This window comes from Sceloporus occidentalis, unplaced genomic scaffold, assembly GCF_023333645.1.
Source record: "Sceloporus occidentalis isolate IW3139 unplaced genomic scaffold, rSceOcc1.0.p SCAF_90, whole genome shotgun sequence".
Taxonomy (NCBI): domain Eukaryota; kingdom Metazoa; phylum Chordata; class Lepidosauria; order Squamata; family Phrynosomatidae; genus Sceloporus; species Sceloporus occidentalis.
This window is the reverse complement of record NW_028317070.1, coordinates 3,152,333-3,172,009: the sequence shown is the minus strand read 5'-3', so window position 1 is coordinate 3,172,009 and position 19,677 is coordinate 3,152,333. Positions and strand designations below refer to the sequence as shown.

Sequence of the window (19,677 nt, the reverse complement as noted above, 5' to 3'; positions counted from 1 at the left end):
GTATAAACCAAGTACTTATTTTACCATATACTTATTTTAACTAATACTGGGTAAATAATATGATTGAAGTGCTCAAATCTATAGATAATTCGTAACCACATTGTGTCGATTTTCTAGATCAGCTGGTTTTATTTTGGATGGATTCCCTTGCACGGTAGAAGAAGTTCAGTATATCGGAGAGTGTGGATTTTTTCCAGATGTTGCCATCCTCCTAGAAGTAGAAGAAAATGATGTTTGTGATCGGCTCATTCCTGCCCGTTTAGCAAAGTGGAGAGAAAGAAAAATGACGAAGGAGGCGAAGAAACAGAAAATCAGAGAAATGAAGCAGAAGCTAAGGGTATATTCTGCACAAACATGAAAACTAACATAACAGTCAGAGTGAATATCAAAGTTAGTGGGACACTGTCTTTAAAGTTTATAAGCCTCTGCTTCCCCATACATGATCCACAGGTACTCCCATCTCCAGGGTTTTTTTCTTTTTTGTACCCCCACAAACTCAGACCCCCCATTCTGAGCGCCTTCAAAGAACTATAGGACATTAATCAACTGTCCCTTCTGCCCCGTAAGCCCTAATTATACTTTACAGTAGTGCATTGAAGCCATGAAAGGTGAGTGAGGGGTTACCCTAATGTGTAGATAAGAGACAGAGAGGAGACACGATTTAGAAGGTAATGAGCAGGAACAGGAGACGCCAAGGGAGAGATGCAATCTTGATGGAGAGCAGGGAGTGACATTGAAGAGACAGGACTGAAAAAAAGAGATGAGCGGTTTGGAAATAAAATGCAGAGGAGAGAGACTGAAAAGCATCTACACTCTTTTTTTAGGTGTTTACTCACATTTTAGAGGAAATTATTTAGTTTATATTATGATTGGCAATACATTTCTTGACATGCAAACGTAGTAAAGGGTTATCAGCGCTGCTCACTTAGGAATATGGTATTTTTCGGAGCCCGTTATACAATGTTTAGTAAAATTGGCATTTATTAAACTCATATTTTCTCCCAAGCTTGTAACTGTCGGATCAAGATCATTTAATAATCAAGTAGGAGTTGTTGACAAGTAAACATAGTAGGGCCCTCAGCTCTTATGTCCAATTATGTTAAATGCCCAATTAAAATCAAATGGCCTTTAAGTCACATTCCACAAAAAGAACGATGCTCAGGATGTCACATGTGTAACTAAATAAAGAAATATCTTTGCAAGCGAAAGAAAATCAAATTGACTAATTACTAATAGACTAATTAATTACTAGGCATGCTGCTTTAGAAGTTCTTTTATTCTACAATACACCCAATAGACTTACATGTTGTGACGTAATAATAAAACAAAATTTTTAGTTTTATTGAACATTGTTCTCCCTGCACTTTGAAGTCTACTTTAGGAACCGTGACTACGTAAAATTAATCAACACAAATGATGCCACCAATTAAAAATGGATTTACAAAGCTTTCATTATATCATTCCAGGATGAACAAATTGCCAAAAGAAGGGCAGAACTTTTAGCTGAACAAAATAAATTGAATGAGGAAAAAATGGTGAGTCGTCTTGCTTTTTATTACCTTTAATGACTATGATCAGTTCACCTGCTCTGTCAGTGATTAAAAAAATCTTTATCACATATACGTAAGAATATTAAAATGTTATGCATATATGTTAGAATATATGTTAGAATGTTAAATGTATCTCCTACATAAATAATATGGTCACACTTAGCAGGCAGATTTCTGGCCTAGTAGAAAACATTTGAACCTATAACATTATACAGGACACCACTGATTTTCATAACAAGAACTGTTAATACCATTAAAGCACCCATGGGTGTAGAGTCCGTGTACAGCAACACCCAGCATAAGGATTTAATTAATACTTGTTACCCGTTCCTATCATTATTGTAGCCACAGCCTTAAAAACTTTCCTGAAACAAATGGATTTCTTCACAAAGCATGTTGCATTCTTGAAACAACAGTAACAATCACTAACTCCACACACCCATATGCAGAAAACTCACAGACAGGTACAGCTAATTTCACAGCCCAGATTTCCTCCCAAACTAAACAAGACACTACACATCACCAGACACCAGCAGATTAAGCTTAGATAGCAAGCGCCACAGTAAGTGTGGCCGGCGGCTGGATACATACATAGCAGAAGGCCCGGGATATAGAGCCACACTGAAGTTGGAGCCGCAGATTGGATGAGTGTGGGGTGCTGTTGGCAAGCGGCCCCCCGTGCCTTTGCCCGGTGTGGTTGACCAGTCTGGTATTGCCAAGCATTGAATGTGAAGCAGATCTAATGGTAAAATAGAGGTTTATTCTGAGCTGCAGCTGAGTAGAGTTATGGTGAGAAATTCTAATGAACAAACATCGCATTTATGAAAGGTCATCCTTTGTAAATGTCTCTTTAGAAGGGCCCAAGCTCTTCCCACATAATGCATAGTTAAATCTGTATTATTATTATCACACCAACGTATAATAAGCATTATACAGGGACAGTTTATTCCTTTTCAGAATCTTGCCTGGGCTGGCATTCCTCGATGCATATTTCAGTCTGTGAGACTAAATTGGTTTCGCTCGCTAAAAAGTCAAGCAGTCACCCAAGTTCTAGGTTAACTCGACTGACCAGATTCAAGATTGCATGTCCTCAGATGCTAACACTTGCAAAACAACTCATTGAGGAAGTTCCTGACAAGGACATGCCAGTTAAATGACAACTTGCATGTCCTCACAAAAGTATTACAACCGTACAGTAAAAAAAAAAAAATACGTTAGTTAACAAAATGCAACAACTACTAACCAACTCCACCATTTGCTCTACCGCATGTGTAGTGGGGTGTTATAACACAGTCTGGGAATATATAGGCCTCTAATACCTCACCACCCCAATCCCATGCTTAGCGGGAGTTACAGTCACTGACCACCCTTGGTTAGTAGGGGGACCTGTTTTTGTTTGTTGTTCTTTACATTTAATTTCTTTTTTCTTTATTAAAACCTTTTTTTAAAATTACGGCAGACGATTGAGGTGGTTTGGTGTTCCTCTCAGCATGCAAATTATTATTTTGCGACTTACAATTTACATATGCAACTTGCAAGCATCTAGTGGGTTAATGAATCTCCATCAAGCCGTGAGTTAGCATCTCATGTGAGATTGCTGCTGCAATAACCCATTTTTTACCAACTCACATGTAGTTTCTATTTTGTGGATATACCTCAATGTCTCATCACACCTCAGCTCACTTGCAGCTCACAGCTTAGTGGATGTACCCCACAGTGCTAGTTTTCAGGAATTGTATGAAAAATTGGCAGATGCATCTCACAAATTGTATTTATTAATCCACTCACTCTTCACAGTGGCATGCAAACTTTAAAAGGTACCGCTAGTCTTGTAGACACTAATACTTGTTTGTGCTTTTGCAGCACTATGCATGCATGCTGCCTGACCAGCAATAACATCTCTAACTTTAGAGCAGTGCCAGAGCAGGCTTTGTCAGCTGACAGTAGAATTCCAATACAGTCACAGAGATCATGAGATATCGAGGGAAGCTGGTATGAATGTATGTAAATATAGTCATCCCATGTGAATTTGCTGTAGGAGAAAGATGACCCAGAGGCAAGCGATGAGGATGAAGATGAAACTGATGACATTGAACAAATACTCTCAGAAGAGTTCCCAGAGGAGGAAGAAGAAGAGGACGAGGAAGACGAGCAAGAGGAGGATGCCATTGAGAGAATGAAAACTGAAATTGGTGAAAAGTGTGAAGCTGATACTGAGAATTTACAGGCAGTGAAGGTGACGTCATAGTATATATAATTAAAAACAAATGACCCAAAGTACAGCTCTTCAGTGTGCTGTAAACAGTACGATTGGAATCCTACATACAATGTCTTTCTCAGTTGTCATTATAGCTTAGTGGGAAAGATTTCTATTGCTACATAATTGCACATTATCAGATGTCGGTGGTAAGTAGAAAAATTGCTTCCAGTTTAGAGTCAGATTCATTATGTTACCAACTTTATTGTATTTTATGGCACATAACTTAAATGTCTAGAAAGGCCAATAACAGAACAAAATAATAACTGTATATGGAAACCTTTTGGTCTTGCAGGAAGAACTTGAAAGTTTAAATATACCATTTGTTACCATCAATGGAGGTCGCAAGCCGCACATCGTGTGTTACCAGTTGTATGACAAATTAAAGCAGATTATAGAAAACCGTGAAAGCCTGTTTGAAAAATGTTACCCTGTGAGATTCATGCTTGCCAGCAAAATGCTTCACATGTCCTATAAACAGCCAAGTATCTTTGGACGATGGGATCCTGTTAAGGTAGGTTAATAAAATACGTTAAGCTGTGTTTTTATTACAGTTGTCAAAATACTTTGTGTAAACGGACAATATATTTCCAATATGTAGAACTATAAGGAATGTACAATATAGAAGCCTGGAAATGAATGATACCAGACATAAAACCATATTAATTAATTGATTGATTAATGAATTTACTTATTGATTCATTAATTGATGTATTCATGAATTATTGATTAATAGGGTCTGGACATATATGCTTCTTTTGCCTATACAGGATATTTAATTAATGAGAGGTAATAGTAGTCACAGTGGTAGCTGTACATCAATAGAATCTGCTTTTAACCCCTTCGCGACCTTTGCCGGTTCAGGACTGTCATGACAAGAAGGTCACTAAATGACCTTTGACGGTCCTGAACCGTCAAAAAATTAAATAAGCTTAGAAAGTGATCAACGATCACTTTCTTCGCTTAAACGGCGTTACTGTAATGCCTCGATGTCGAGGCATTCAGTAACACCGAGATCGGCATCGGGGGCCATGTCTGGCCCCTCCCCGGGGCGTCAACAGCCGCCATACATTGTATGGCAGCGGACGCCCATTTTAAAAGCGTTTAGGAGGCGATCAACGATCGCCTCCTAAACTTAAATGGTGTCGCTGGAATGCCTCGATTAGGAGGCATCCAGCGACACCAAACACTTACCTCAAGATAGGCTGTGACCGCTCCGGAGAGCGGTCACAGCCGCAGCTGCCGGTGATCTTCGCCATCAGCAAGATGGCGGCGGCCCGGGAAAAAAAACAATAAAGAAGAAAGAGTTCGCTAGATGGTCTCCAGACCCTCTAGAGAACTCTGGCTCCACTTGCAGGTTGAATACAGGTACTGCATTCAACCAAGCAAGTCAATGGAACCCAGCTTTCTAATCACTATGTGATTAGTAAAATATCCATAAAAAATGGAAAAAAAAAAATGTGCTAACATTTAAAAATAATTATGCAGTGATGTCACTTGATGAACCATCCAGTACCAGCAAAATGTGTAAAAAAATAAAAAAAAAGTATTAAAAAAATAAAATAAAAAAATAAAGTTTATTATTTTGAGCAAGTGCTAAAATTTCTCAAAAATCTCAACAAAGAGTTAAAATAAAAGCACTTCAAATACCCAAGGGGTGTCTAATATATAAAAAAAATGGCTGATGGGGTAAATTGGAGTGGCAGAGCTCAAAGATAGGGCATAGGTACAGACTGACCAAAATGGAGAAAAAATGCGCACTTCCCAAATGTGGCATTTTAAATCTCAAACAACCCGACAAACCCATGCATGTCGGGTATCACTGCACTCAGGAGATGTTCCTGAACACATATTGGGGGGTTGTTTGAGAGTGACATATACCAGGACCTGTATATCTATAACTAAAGTATAATTTGTGTGAAAAAAAAAAATAAAAAAAATTACTATTACAAAGTTTGACAAAGTGTAGTTCTATAATTGGTGCATGGAAAGGGTTAAAATAACAGCATTTTGAATACCCTGGGGTGTCTAGTTTTCAAAAATATATGGTTTGAATGGGTTAAATTGAGTTAACCGGCTTCAAAGATATTTGCAAAGAGGAGATGGAGGCAGACTGACCAGATTTGTTAAAAAAGATTTGGAAATCATAAAACGCTGCTTGTACTTATTGCCCTATAACTTACAAAAAACATAAAAACATTGGGTATTTCTAAACTCAGGACAAGTAGTAGAATCTATTTAGCTAGTTTTTTACTTGCTTTTTTAGGTGAGTAAAAGATTTTTCAAATAAAAGTCATAAAATGTGTTTTTTTTCAATTTTTCACCATGTTTTGTTTATTTTTTTTATAGTAAATAAGATGATACGATCAAAATAATAGTATCTATCTTGTCCTGAAAAAAACAATATATAACTTATGTGGGTACACTAAATGGGTGGGGAGAAAATTACAGCTGAACACAAGCACCACAAAAGTGTCAAAACAGCCTCGGTCCCACAGGGTACAAAACTAAAAATGAGCCCGGTCCTTAAGGGGTTAATAATATAGGACCTGGTAGGGTTTGGACTTGTTGGCAGTTCTTAGGCAGGTTGGAGCAGTACTTAACAAAACGTGGGAGGAAGGAGGTCTACAAAGTGGGTGGAGCTAACATTTGTTCACACCCTCTGTGCTCTAGAAGCACCCTCTAAAAAGGCAATCAGGCTCTGTCATCAGATTTCTTTGTTCAGACATGTAATTAGATGTGTATTAAAATCAACTTTTTTATAAAAAATATTTCAGCTCAGTCAAGGAGAAGTAATAAAACCTTTTCACAACCAAGAAAAGCCTGGCTACCCCTTGATTTACCGGCAGTACATTTACTTCTTCTCAACAAAAGAAAACAGAAACACATTTATGAAAAACCCCATTAAATACCTTCGTCAGCCAAAACCTAAACCCTCTGTGCCAATGAGAATTGCAATTCTTGGACCTCCTAAATCAGGAAAAACTACAGGTAAGTTTTTTGGACAAGGTTTGCTGGTATTTTTAAAATCTACAAAAAGCCTAGATATGTTCAACCCTAAATGTGGCCAAAGCATTGTTGCGGGATCTGTAGGAAAAGCAGGCCCTTTCTGGCCATCTAGAAAACTAGATCCAGATTACTGTGCAGCTACCTGCCGTGCGAACATAATTTAGCGGCCACTAGCCTTAAAGTGCCACTGCTAATAGTACTCCCCAGTCTGGTCCTGTTGGAAAGCATAGATCAATAATCATTCCAATTTTTCATGTGTTATGTCTGTTTTGAACATTTATTAGTTTGGATACAATATTAAAGAGACCTCTAGATAACTTTTGTGTGTGTCTATATATATATATATATATATATGTATATATATATATATATATATAGTGACCTCTAGATAACTAATGTATAATTACACATTCGTATATATAAATATCTATCAATGTATTTCAGTTGCCAAGATGTTTGCAAGTGTCTATGGTCTACAGCGCCTGTCTATAGGAGATGCTATCCGATCAGTATTAGAAAATCAACCAGAGACGGAGTTAGCGTCAGAAATTAAAAATAATCTTGTGAAAGGACTCACTGTACCAGATGAGTTTGCAATTAAATGTCTTGAAGTAGCTATGATGGATCTTACGTGTAATACAACTGGGTAAGTAAAAACGTAGGATCCTCAAACATGGATATTATTGACTTTAAATTAGATAGGATTACATTGGCCAACATGCCGTTGTTAATCTAAACAATATTATGTTGAGCTTGGATTCTCGGTATTCTGTGTTCTGAACCTTGTAGGCTGCACATTCGGTCTAACATTTACCCCCAAAGTACTTCATTCTCAATCATTCTATAAAGCATATTGTAACCAATCTATCCTATAAATGGACACATTAAATCTTTTTATTTGTGTTCTCATTGAAGTGATAGTCATGTCACACTTGGACTGTGTTTGTCAAGGAAATGACCATAAGTGCAAAAAAGCCAGTAAAAAAAAACTGAAAAACTCTCTTCCCCTTTAAATTTGTGTCTACTTAAATATACTCTATGTTCATTTCTTCATAGGTAGTAGGATCATAGACAATATGAAACCCAAGTACTAGGCAGATTTTTGAATCAAACTTTCCAGCAACGTTAAAATCATCAATTTATGGATAAAAATCCACCTTGGCTTTATTCTTGTATACGGACGTTGATAGTTGGAGCGTAGTTTATCATATTCACAACTATTTACTTTTTGTTTCTAGGCTTGTTCTTGATGGGTATCCAGCAACTAAACAACAAGTCGATCTCTTGGAAGCCTTCTGTGTTATTCCAATAAAAATATTTGAGTTACAACTATCTATGAAGGAAGTCTTAAAAAGAGGGGCGACTGACAAGAAGAACTCAAAAAGGTACCAATGTAAAGTAACATGTATAAAGATGCAAACAAATGCTGGTTTCTAGCTTAGGTGCAGTGTCCATGTCTACCCTCTGTGGTCATCCGTGTGGCCCTAAACCCCTATGGGAGATGGAGGTACAGAACAAATAAAGATCAAGCATAAGGATTAGTAAAGAGAGCTAGTCCTGTCTCTAGTCCTGGATATCAGATTCAGTTCAACAGTTTAGCTGTCTGGACTTTTACATTTCCAGAAATCGTTGCCCTGATCTATGTGAGTGAGGGACATTACAAGACTGGAAACGTGCAGCATGCATCTAATGGGCACCTCAGCATTGCTCTTTGCTCTTTTGCAAAGCACTGCATGAATAGTTGGCTTTGCGACCTGCTCGGTATAATTATTTTTATGTTTTTTGTGCAACAGGCCATACCCAGAACATGACAGCGCTCAGATTCTTGCCGTGCGCTACTCTTGTTATAAGCAGGAGGTTCGTCGGATTACAGAATACTATATGAAGCTGCACCAGAATTGGTGTGAAGCCGATGCTTTGCGCAGCAAGTGGTGGATCTCAAACAAAATTATCGGAGAGGTTCAAACGAGTATCAATCAAGTACAAACATACTTGGAAAGAATAAAGAATGGTATAATAACACTGTAATCAGTATTTTTTCATGAACATTTTAATCATAATTCTGTTACAGAAGTCAAAGAACAACAACAGCCCCGCATACCTAGCATTCTGACCTCACAGGCTTTTGCACATGATTGTTTTACACAATTAATGAAAGCTTTGTGAATAATCTGGATCATTAAAATATCACACAGTAGAATGTTATCATGGCCAGAAACTGAAGTCATAATTGGGAGAATCTTGCTATTATGGCTTCAATACTTTGCATGGAATAAAGACATGCACATTAAGTTGGCAAGGCCATTAGTGAAAGAGTGATCTAGGTACCCACGAGGCCAGTGTTCATCTGAGTCACATGACTCATCACAGATGCTTCTTTGGAATGGCTCTTGTGAGCTCATCAAGTTACCTTGTGTGTATGCATGTGGAGTGCTTATATTTTGGGAATGTATAATGAGCGGTATGTGTGTTTGACTTTAAATTAGTGTGGCTTAAAGTGGTCAGTAGGGTTAATAGATGTGATTGTGTGTGTGTCTAAGAGTAGTGTGTGGATGAGCATGGTGCATGTTGCTGAGATGTGTAACCTCCTGGATGTTGAGTGTATGTCATGAGTGAGATTGTTGGTCCAGCTGAACGTGGTCAGTATGAAGGTGTGTCAGCGCAGCTAAGAGTAGTCAGTGTGTTTGAGTTTACATTAGACTGTGAGGAGCCAGTTGGTTTTTGTCAGTTTGGATTAGGGCAGTGTTTACCTAAATCCGTGAGACAATTTCATTAAACGGTCGCTGCTTGGTAAAAAAAAAAAATTGTAAACCCCACAGGGAAATTCTCCTCCATAAATAATACTACATATCAGTTCCTGTATATGATATCTCATAAAGAATGTAGCATCTTAAATTTGTGGTGATAATTTTGTGTGGTTTCGTTTCTATGTCCAAAGAATTTAGAATAATATACTTTAATATAATTACGCACAACTTGATTTCTGGTTCATGGATCCTTTCACAGGTAAAGCAGCTGCCATTGCCGACTTTTGCATTAGTCCTCAGGAGCTGCTGTCTCGGATGGGAGAATTTGGACAATACTGTCCTGTGAGCCTAGCACAAAGCGGAGAGCTTGTCAACTGCTCTGAAACCATATCCCTTCAGTTTGCAGCAGAGTTCCGTGGTCTGTACTACAAAATGACTTCACAGGAGCAGCTGGATGTGAGTTGCATTTCTGGAAATAAAACCAATGCTACTACCGTATTTGCTCGATTATAAGACGAGGTTTTTTTCAGAGCAAATGCTCTGAAAAATACCCCTCGTCTTATAATCGGGGTCGTCTTATAATCAGACCTCAAATAGGTCTGACTATGAGATGACTAAGATCCAGATCCGCCGCAGCTGCAGGGGACCTGGATCCTCCTGTCTCCTCCCCCCCCGCCCCACTTACCGGTGCTTCTGACTCCCCTGTCATGCAACCGGGGCAGCGTGTAGATGTCTAAGCGATTTGCGTAGACAACTTACGCTGCAGCCGGAAGGAGGTGTGGCTAGCAGCGGGGGTTGCCTGCGTCCATCGCGCAGACCTTCCCCGGCTGTCAGAGATCAGAGTTCCCCGCACCGCACCGGCTGTCAGAGATCAGAGTTCCCCGCACCGATGCGGCACCGGCACCGGTGCGGGGAATTCTCTCTGACAGCCGGGGAAGGTCTGCGACTCGCGTAGACATCCACACGCTGCCCTGGCTGCATGACAGGGGAGTCAGAAGCACCGGTAAGTTTGGGGGGGGGGGAGTGTTAAATGGGGAGCATAAGGCATTTCTGGAGGCAGAGTGTTCTATAAAATGCCTTTTAACCCCCTTAATGCCACTTTGCCTCCAGAAATGCCTTTTTAATGCTGTATACACCACTTTGCCTCCTGAAATGCCTTAAACCTCCCTATATGCCACTCTGCCCCATAATATGCCTTTTAACCCCTTAATGCCAGAGTGGCATATCTGGAGGCAGAGTGGCACATAGGGGGGTCAAAAGGCATATCATGGGGCACAGTGGCATATAGGGTTAAAAGGCATATCATGGGGCACAGTGGCATATAGGGGGTATAAGGCATTTCTGGGGCAGAAGTGCATAACTGGGGGGGCAGGTTGGAAAATAGAAGGAAATAAAACCCAAATATTTTTCTCAATCATAGCTTTTATTAAAAAAAAATAGTTTACATGAATTAACATTTACTGGTAAAACTTTTTTCCTATTGGGTCGTCTTATATTAAGGCTTTTTCTTTTTTTCTTAAATTAATATTCAGATTTGGGGGGTTGTCTTAGAATCGCGCAAATACAGTGTTATGGTTATATGTAGATGCTTGGAAACCTACGGTCTCTTTGACGCACACAACCCCTGTAGTGCAAGGTCTACCAGGGTCTATCTTCCCAACACAACCACAATCCCCAATATGGCTAATATCCTATATTTCTTGCAAACAGTTTACTGTTTTGAAACTGTAAAACTAGAAATGTAAAATAAAAGAATCCTAAAAAGTTTTATTCATTAAACATACAATGCTAAGAATATTTGCAGTCTATGTCACAAACCGTGGTTGGAAACTCTTTCACAGAAAGTAATTGTCAGTCGTTATGGATCATCATTAGTGTTATATGATATTTTGTTCTGTATATTTTGCAAAGGGTTTATTTTGTTACTATTTGTTTTTGGGGTTTTTTTAGGCATTCTTAGAAGCTCCAGAATTATATGTTCCACCACTAGCACCCAGACCACTCCCTCCTCAAGAAATGCTTCCAAAAAAGTTAACAGTGGCTAACGTCAAAACAAAATTCCCCAAGGTTGCCGAGATGAAGGGGTATTGCCCTGTTAGCTACGTGGATGGCAAGAAAAGGTATGTCTAGAAAGCACTGTGGCTCTGTTGTAATGTTTTAGTGCTTTTGTTGTACATGCAAAAACACTGGTGAGGTTATGCCAAGCAAATTTGTAATTACTCAAGTCTCCAATGACTTGCTCTCTGCCAAAGCAAAGGGTCTCCATTTTATTACTCTCTCTTGGATCTCTCTGTTGATCACCACCTTCTTCTAGACTCACTTGCTTCTACAGGCATTTGAAATACAGCTGTCTCCTGGATATCCTCATATCTGTCTAACCGTTCCTTCTTTGTCAGCTTCTCTGTCAAGACATCATCACCCCTTCTGCTTTGGGTTGGCGTCCCCCCAAGGTTCAGTCCTTGGCCCTCTGCTGTTCTCTCTTTTTACTTCATCTCTAATCAACTCATTTGGCCTCCAGTATCATCTATATGCAGATGATACCCAAATCAGTCTTCTCCTGATCTCTCTCCGTCTCTCATGTCCCGTATTACCAACTGCTTGTCTGATTTTTCTTCATGGATGTCACAACGCTACCTGAAACTTAAATCTTTCTAAAACTGAACTCGTTATCTTCCCATACTTCCCAATCGCATACTGGGTCTATTCAAGTAACTGCAACAGGTGCTCAAAGCAGCCTTATGACAAAGGCATTTAAGCACGAACACCCAGCATCCAACATCAGCATCCAGCATCCCTCCTGTCTGGAGGGACAGATAACATTACATAAGTGCTATGGTGTTTAAGACATTTAACAATTAATTGGTTTTCTACGGGAAACATACTGTCTTAAATCAATACATTTATCAGTAACGGGCACTGCATTATTTTCCTCCCTTGTATCTGGATTTTTAAATGTTGTAAATATTTGATGTGAAAGCATAAAAAATTCATGACCACATTTACAATTTTTCATACCATTTTATGGGCAGTAAGACAAGCTTCACTCCAACTTGTATGTTTTCATCTGAAGGTATGAAGCCCTCATTCATGGTCACATTGAAAATGCCGTGGAATATAGAGATAAAATCTATATTTTTGAGAGTGAAGTGAAGCTGCAGAAGTTTATGAGGTGAGTTTGTAAATGCAGTCTGCACAAACAGATTACGTTTTTTCAATACTGTATCTCGTATATAGAGCGGTTTGCTTTGTTATTTAACTCATTAAATAAATGAATCAGACACACTAATAACACACCGCTTTTTGCAATACATGGAGGGATTTACCAGAATCCTCTCTATATATTAAGTATGTATTAAGGTGGTAGAAGGAAAAACACCTTGTCTCCCCTTGAAATAAACAATATATAATTTGTTTGGGTACACTAAACATGGGAAAGGGGAATGATAGTTGAACAAAGATATGCTAAAAATGGCAAAATAAAAGCTCTGGTAACTTTGGGGAGTAAAAACCCCCAGTCACAAAGGGGTTAAAGTACTCACTACTTTATTATGCATTCATGTTTGGTAAAGCTGTTTGGGGCATAAAGAAATGTTTAATGATTGAGCAGCAATACTTGCCTTTTCACAATCAGTTTTGCAACAATGTGTCTAGATCTCCAGAAAAATATTGGGACCACAAGCTTCCTTGTAAGCTACCACCAAAAATGGAACCGGTCGTGTTGACATCACTTCCGTTAACTGGATATCTTGAACAGGTCAGTGTCATTTATCTATATTTGATTTTAATGTTTTCAGCATTGGCATAGGCAGGCAGCTTTCTCTATTTTCTATACAAGGGCTTGGGGTCCTTGCTATGGGATATGCATCAGGCTAAGCCACACGTTTATGCCATAGAATTGTCAGATGTTCTCATACCTGGAAGGGTCATTGGCCCATTTCTAGTGTTTATTACCACATATGATGAAGATCTTTGCTTAAATGTTAACAGCATTTTAAATGTTACCAGAATAGTTTTTTTTAAATGCCTATCATTTATCCCCAGAAAGTAATGAATGGGGAATTTTATCCATACATGGGCATACCATATAGTTTCAATAGCGTTGTTTATCCCATGCACACTGTGTAATATGCATATGTATATATCTATAGCTATGCTATCTTTGTTTTTTATGGACCATACATTTAAAAAGCTAGCATGTTTTGGGGGAATGTTTAAAGGCAATAATGGGTACATTAAAGAAACAGTAATAATTGCTATAGATTTGGGGGTGAACACTTTAGGTTTACAGGGCAGATGGATTTTGATTCCTGTATAGTGCTGTCAATATCATTGCAATGTAACTGAGGTTTTTTCATTTTTATCTTTTGTCTGTCCAGGGAGCTGCAGAAGCTTTAATAAAAGCAATAAACGACGTAGGCTGCTTAAAGCCAAAGTTTCCATTTTTAAGCGTAAAAAGATCTGCTTTGCTTTATATCGCTTATCACCTGAAAGGTAAGGAGCTTATGTACTATACATCTGATCATTGCTATTGCATAACAAGAAATGTAAAATCGAATTCATTTAAAAAAGGATGGCACCCATGTATAAGTTGTTTACATACACCGATTAGGTGAAATGAATAACATTGATAATCTTATCATGGCACTTTTCAGTGGGTGGAATATATATGGCAGCAAGTGACAATATCATCCTAAAGGTTAATGTGTTACAAGCAGGGAAAACGGGCAAATGTAAGGATCTGAGCGACTTTGACAAGGGCCAAATTGCGATGGTATCTCCAAAACTGCAGCTCTTGTGGGGTGTTCCCAGTCTGCAGTGGTCAGTACCTATCGAAAGTGGTCCAAGGAAGGAAAAGCGGTGAACCGACGACAGGGTCATGGGTGGCCAAGACTCATGGTGGCAGTGCAAAAGCTGGCCCGTGTGGTCAAATCAAACAGACCAGCTACTGTAGCTCAAATTGCTGAAAACGTTAATGCTTGTTCTGATAAAAAGATGTCAGAACACACAATGCCTTGCCATTTGTTGCATATGGGGCTGCGTAGCTGCATACTAGTCAGGGTGCCCATGCTTACCCCTACAATGGGCATGTGAGCATAAGAACTGGACCACGGAACGATGGAAGAAGATGGCCTGGTCTGATGAATTACATATTCTTTTACATCACGTAGATGGCTGCGTCCGTGTTCATCGCTTACCCGGAGAATAGATGGTGCCAGGATGAACTATGGGAAGAAGGCAAGATGATGTTGTGCTGGCAGAACTTGTGTCCTGACATTCATGTGAATGTTACTTTGACACGTACCACCTACCCAAGCATTGTTGCAGACCATGTACACCCTTTCATGGACATGGTATTCCCTGATGGCATTGGTCTCTTCCAGCAAGACAATGCGCCCTGCCACAAAGCAAAAATGGTTCAGGAATGGTTTGAGGAACACAACAATTAGTTCAAGGTGTTTGTCTTCCAAGTTCCCCAGATCTCAATCCAATCAAGCATCTGTGGGATATGGTGGACAAACAAGTCCGATCCACAGAGACCCCACCTAGCAACGTACAGGTGTTAATGGATCTTCTGCTAATGTTTTGGTGCCAGATACCACAGCACACCTTCAGAGAGCTAGTAAAGTCCATGCCTTGACAGGTCAGGGCTGTTTTTGTGGCAAAGGGGAGGAGCTACACCAATTAGGCAGGTGGCCATAATGTTATGGCTGATCGGTGTATGTGTTAGTGATGTAGCCCCATTGAGCCAACCCTCACTATTTGCATGGTGAAGTTATGACATCTAAATTCTGCCCAATAAAATATTATTGTGTTTACCAAATAGAAAATGTTCCTATGTAATTAGTATTATAGTTATCCCTTTATGTTGTATCAAGGTTAATTCTACCTAAAAGACATAGAGGGGTGAGAGCAAAAGATAGTGTAACTGAAACCTAGACATAAATGGAAAACTAAAGAGGAAACAATGGGTGTGTGAAAGACAAGTATACACTTACTGCATCTAATAGCAAAGAGATAGAAAAACAGGCAGGGAAACTATAACAGAGACAGAAAGACAAGCAAAAGAGAAAGTAAAGGACAGAGCAGAAATTGGAAAGCAAGAGACCAAAAGTGAAAGGCAAAGAATAAATAATTAAAGGATAAAGGATAGGATAGGATAGGAGACAGAGATGCAAAACTAAAGACTGAAAGGGAAAGTAACTAGAAATAACTAAAAGTGAAAGATACAGGGGAAGTAAGTCAGAGTGAAAGTAAAATACAACGAGACAGAAAGTGAAAGGCAAAAAAGAAAAGTAAAATAACAAAAGGGAAAGGAAAAGACAGAGGGGGGCTTAAAGAACTAGAGGTAAAGAATTGTGGTAACAGAAAATATAGTACAAAGGAAAGTAAAAGACACAGAGAAGAAAAAATAAAAGACAAAACGAAAGTAAAAGGTAGAGAGACGTAATGTGAAAGACAGAAGTAAAATAGAATGGAAAAGTAAAAGTGAAAGGCAGAAAAGTGAAAGAGACAAGAAAGTCAAAGGAATAAAAAGTTGAACTAAAAGGGAAAGGAATGAGAACGGAAATGAGAGAACGGAAATTAAATCTGTGAAGGCAAGGCAGAGTGGGAAAGTAAAAGGCAAAAAGAGACAATATGAGGGAAAAACAGCTTGTAACATGGGCTTCTGATAACACCCATCTTCCAAAGGAAATGTACTCAGCATAGGTAAATACACTGGCCTTATACCTTCTCTGCCTGTTCCCTGCTGAAGACCCACAAAACATTGGGCAATTTTGGGTTATGTACCTGTGCTTCATTAATAAATCATTTTGTTTAGTAAGTGTGCACATTTGAATATACTTGAACTGAGCACAGGTCTCCAGTCACTCTGACGAAAACAAGACCATACGCAACATGCTTATACTGACAATGTAATATGAGTATATGGTATGAGTCTTGTGCCTCTTTGTTGCGAGTGCTAATTATATTTTTATTTTCTAGCGCACAATCATCGAAACTCGGACTACATACGTAATAAGTACAAGAAAAAGATGGAGAAATACGTGGAGTGCTGTGAACTCATAACCTACCTGGGAAATAAAATGACTCGCAAATATATAGAACCTCAAAAGAGACCTATTGATTTTGATGTTAAGCTGCAGTATTTCTTCTCACTTAAAGATGTGAACCCAATTTGCATTTAGGGAAAACGTTATCTTATATAATCTATATTTCAAACCATTTACAGATAAACAGTTAAAAAGGTACTTGTGCAAACTCTGTTCAACTGTATGTCAGAATATTTTATTTAATAAAAGTTATTTAACAATGGCGTGGTTATTCCAAATCGCTGTCTACTCAGAGTTGGAAAAGTTGATGTACAATTTAGAGCCAGGTGTGGACCACATTATAAAAAAAAAACTGAGATTTATCATATAAACTGTGAATCAATGTAGGTTTAATCATTTAATCATACAAAGAGACAACCCGAGGGATCTTCTTCGGAAAGCATAGTCAAGTTGGCTATGTGTAATCCACAGGCATGGATGTCTATGTATAAGTGTATGTGAGCATAGATGTCTAATGTATAAGTGTGTGTGTGTGTGAGCATAAATGCCTTATGTATAAGTGTGTGTGTGTGAGCATAAATGTCTTATGTATGAGTGTGTGTGTGTGTGTGTGAGCATGGATGTCTTATGTATAAGTGTGTGAGTATGAATGTCTGTATAAGCGTGTGTGAGTATGAATGTCTATGTATAAGCGTGTGTTAGTCTGTATGTGTTTGTGAACATGTATGTGTAAGTGATGTTAGTGTGATTGAGTGCGTGTTATCATAAGAGGTGTGAGAGGGAGCGTGTGTTAGAATTAGTGTGTATGTGTGTGTTAATATGTGTAAATTTGTGTGTGTGTTTACATGTGTGGGCACAGACAAGCTAATTGGAGCAAAGATCACACAGATAAGCTGTTTGGGGGCACTCGCAAGCTGGGACAGGCAGGCTGCTTGGGGGTTAGGATGGCACTGATGAACTGCTTGTGTACAAAGGTGGCACTCACAAGCTGTTTGGGGGCAAAGGTGGGACATGTTGGTTAGTGAAGTTGGGGGGCCCAGGGGGCAACTGCCGCACCGGAGCCCTGTAGTTTCTAGTAACGCCCCTGTCTAGGGTGGCAGCAGTCTCCCTGCTACAAAACCAGAGAGCGGATCTCCCTCTTAGGCAATCAAGCCCCCAGATGTCCTGCTGCACAATGGGCAGGCTACAGGGGAGATCTTTTCCCCAACCGGGCTCACAACTCGCAGTTTAGTTAACAATTTTGTTGCAAAAAACATATTTCCTTATCACTACGATGGTATCTATTCACTAACTCCCAAATGTTTAACTGCTAAACTTGGTAGCTGAAAGTAATTGTTACTTGAATGTAAACACAAGCGTGGGGGTTGCGGCTCTGGGTGTTTCAGTGAACTTATCTGTTTAAGCCAGGGGCGTCCAACATGCGGCCCGCGGGCCAAATGCGGCCCGCGAGACCTCGAGGTGCGGCCCGCATAAGATCGGCAGCCAGGGCAACCGATCTTACGCGAGCCGCACCTCAAGCCCTGCGTCTTACTTGTGGGAGGGTCTTCTGGACTGCACAGAGGAAGCGGAGTTCACGTGACATCCTACTTCCTCTGTGCTTTAGCAGAGAAGGCAGAGGGAGGCCGCGCCCCCTGCTGAAGTGAGCGCCATCGAGTGCAGTGCAGGTAAGGGGGTGGGGAGGGTGTTTGAATGAGGGTGTAAGTGCTGGAACCTAGGCATGATGGGACTGTGATTGCTGTTAGCAATCACACTCCTATCATGCCAAGTCAGCCAGTACATGCTGAAACCTAGCTAGCTGTCCCCCTTGTGTAGTGATGCTGCCAGCAGTATGGGGTCTGCACATCACTTACAGCCACCCTGTACCAGCGTGTATTGGCTGACTTGGCATGATAGGAGTGTGATTGCTAACAGCAATCACAGTCCCATCATGCCTAGGTTCCAGCATTTACTGGATGGATGTGTAAGTGCTGGAACCTAGGCATGATGGGACTGTGACTACTGTTAGCAATCACACTCCTATCATGCCAAGTCAGCCAGTACATGCTGAAACCTAGCTAGCTGCCCCCCTTGTGTAGTGATGCTGCCAGCAGTATGGGGTCTGCACTTACAGCCACCCTGTACCAGCATGTACTGGCTGACTTGGCATGATAGGAGTGTGATTGCTAACAGCAATCACAGTCCCATAATGCCTAAGTTCCAGCATTTACTGGATGGATGTGTAAGTGCTGGAACCTAGGCATGATGGGACTGTGATTGCTGTTAGCAATCACACTCCTATCATGCCAAGTCAGCCAGTACATGCTGAAACCTGGCTAGCTGCCCCCCTTGTGTATTGATGCTGCCAGCAGTATGGGGTCTCCACATCACTTACAGCCACCCTGTACCAGCGTGTATTGGCTGACTTGGCATGATAGGAGTGTGATTGCTAACAGCAATCACAGTCCCATCATGCCTAGGTTCCAGCATTTACTGGATGGATGTGTAAGTGCTGGAACCTAGGCATGATGGGACTGTGACTACTGTTAGCAATCACACTCCTATCATGCCAAGTCAGCCAGTACATGCTGAAACCTAGCCAGCTGCCCCCCTTGTGTAGTGATGCTGCCAGCAGTATGGGGTCTGCACATCACTTACAGCCACCCTGTACCAGCATGTACTGGCTGACTTGGCATGATAGGAGTGTGATTGCTAACAGCAATCACAGCGAGCACAGTCCCATCATGCCTAGGTACCAGCATTTACTGGTTGCCTGGGTATGATAGGCGTGTGATTGCTGTTAGCAATCACACTCCTATCATGCCAAGTCATATTGCTAATTTTGTCCAATTGTGTGTTACCTACTTTTATTAAACATGTGAGTTTTTATTATTATTTTTAAAGGTGGGGGTCATTTTCGGTTTTGGCTAAGTGAACCCTGAATGTTTTGGTCCAGAATTTTCATTTTAGTTCATCCCTAGAATAAATCTAGGGAATCCTGAATTTGTAGTCGCAAAACTTTCAAGGCCCAGAAATCAGTGAGAGGAAGAGTAAAGGTTTTGTGTCATTTTACTTTATTTTAATCT

At 40.0% G+C, this 19,677-nt stretch overlaps 1 pseudogene; it reads left to right on the top strand.

Annotated features, from left to right (window-relative positions):
- LOC149284616 (adenylate kinase 9-like) overlaps positions 1-16,750 on the top strand; it is a 34,043-nt pseudogene extending 17,293 nt beyond the window's left edge.
- Positions 16,751-19,677: the final 2,927 nt, after the last annotated feature.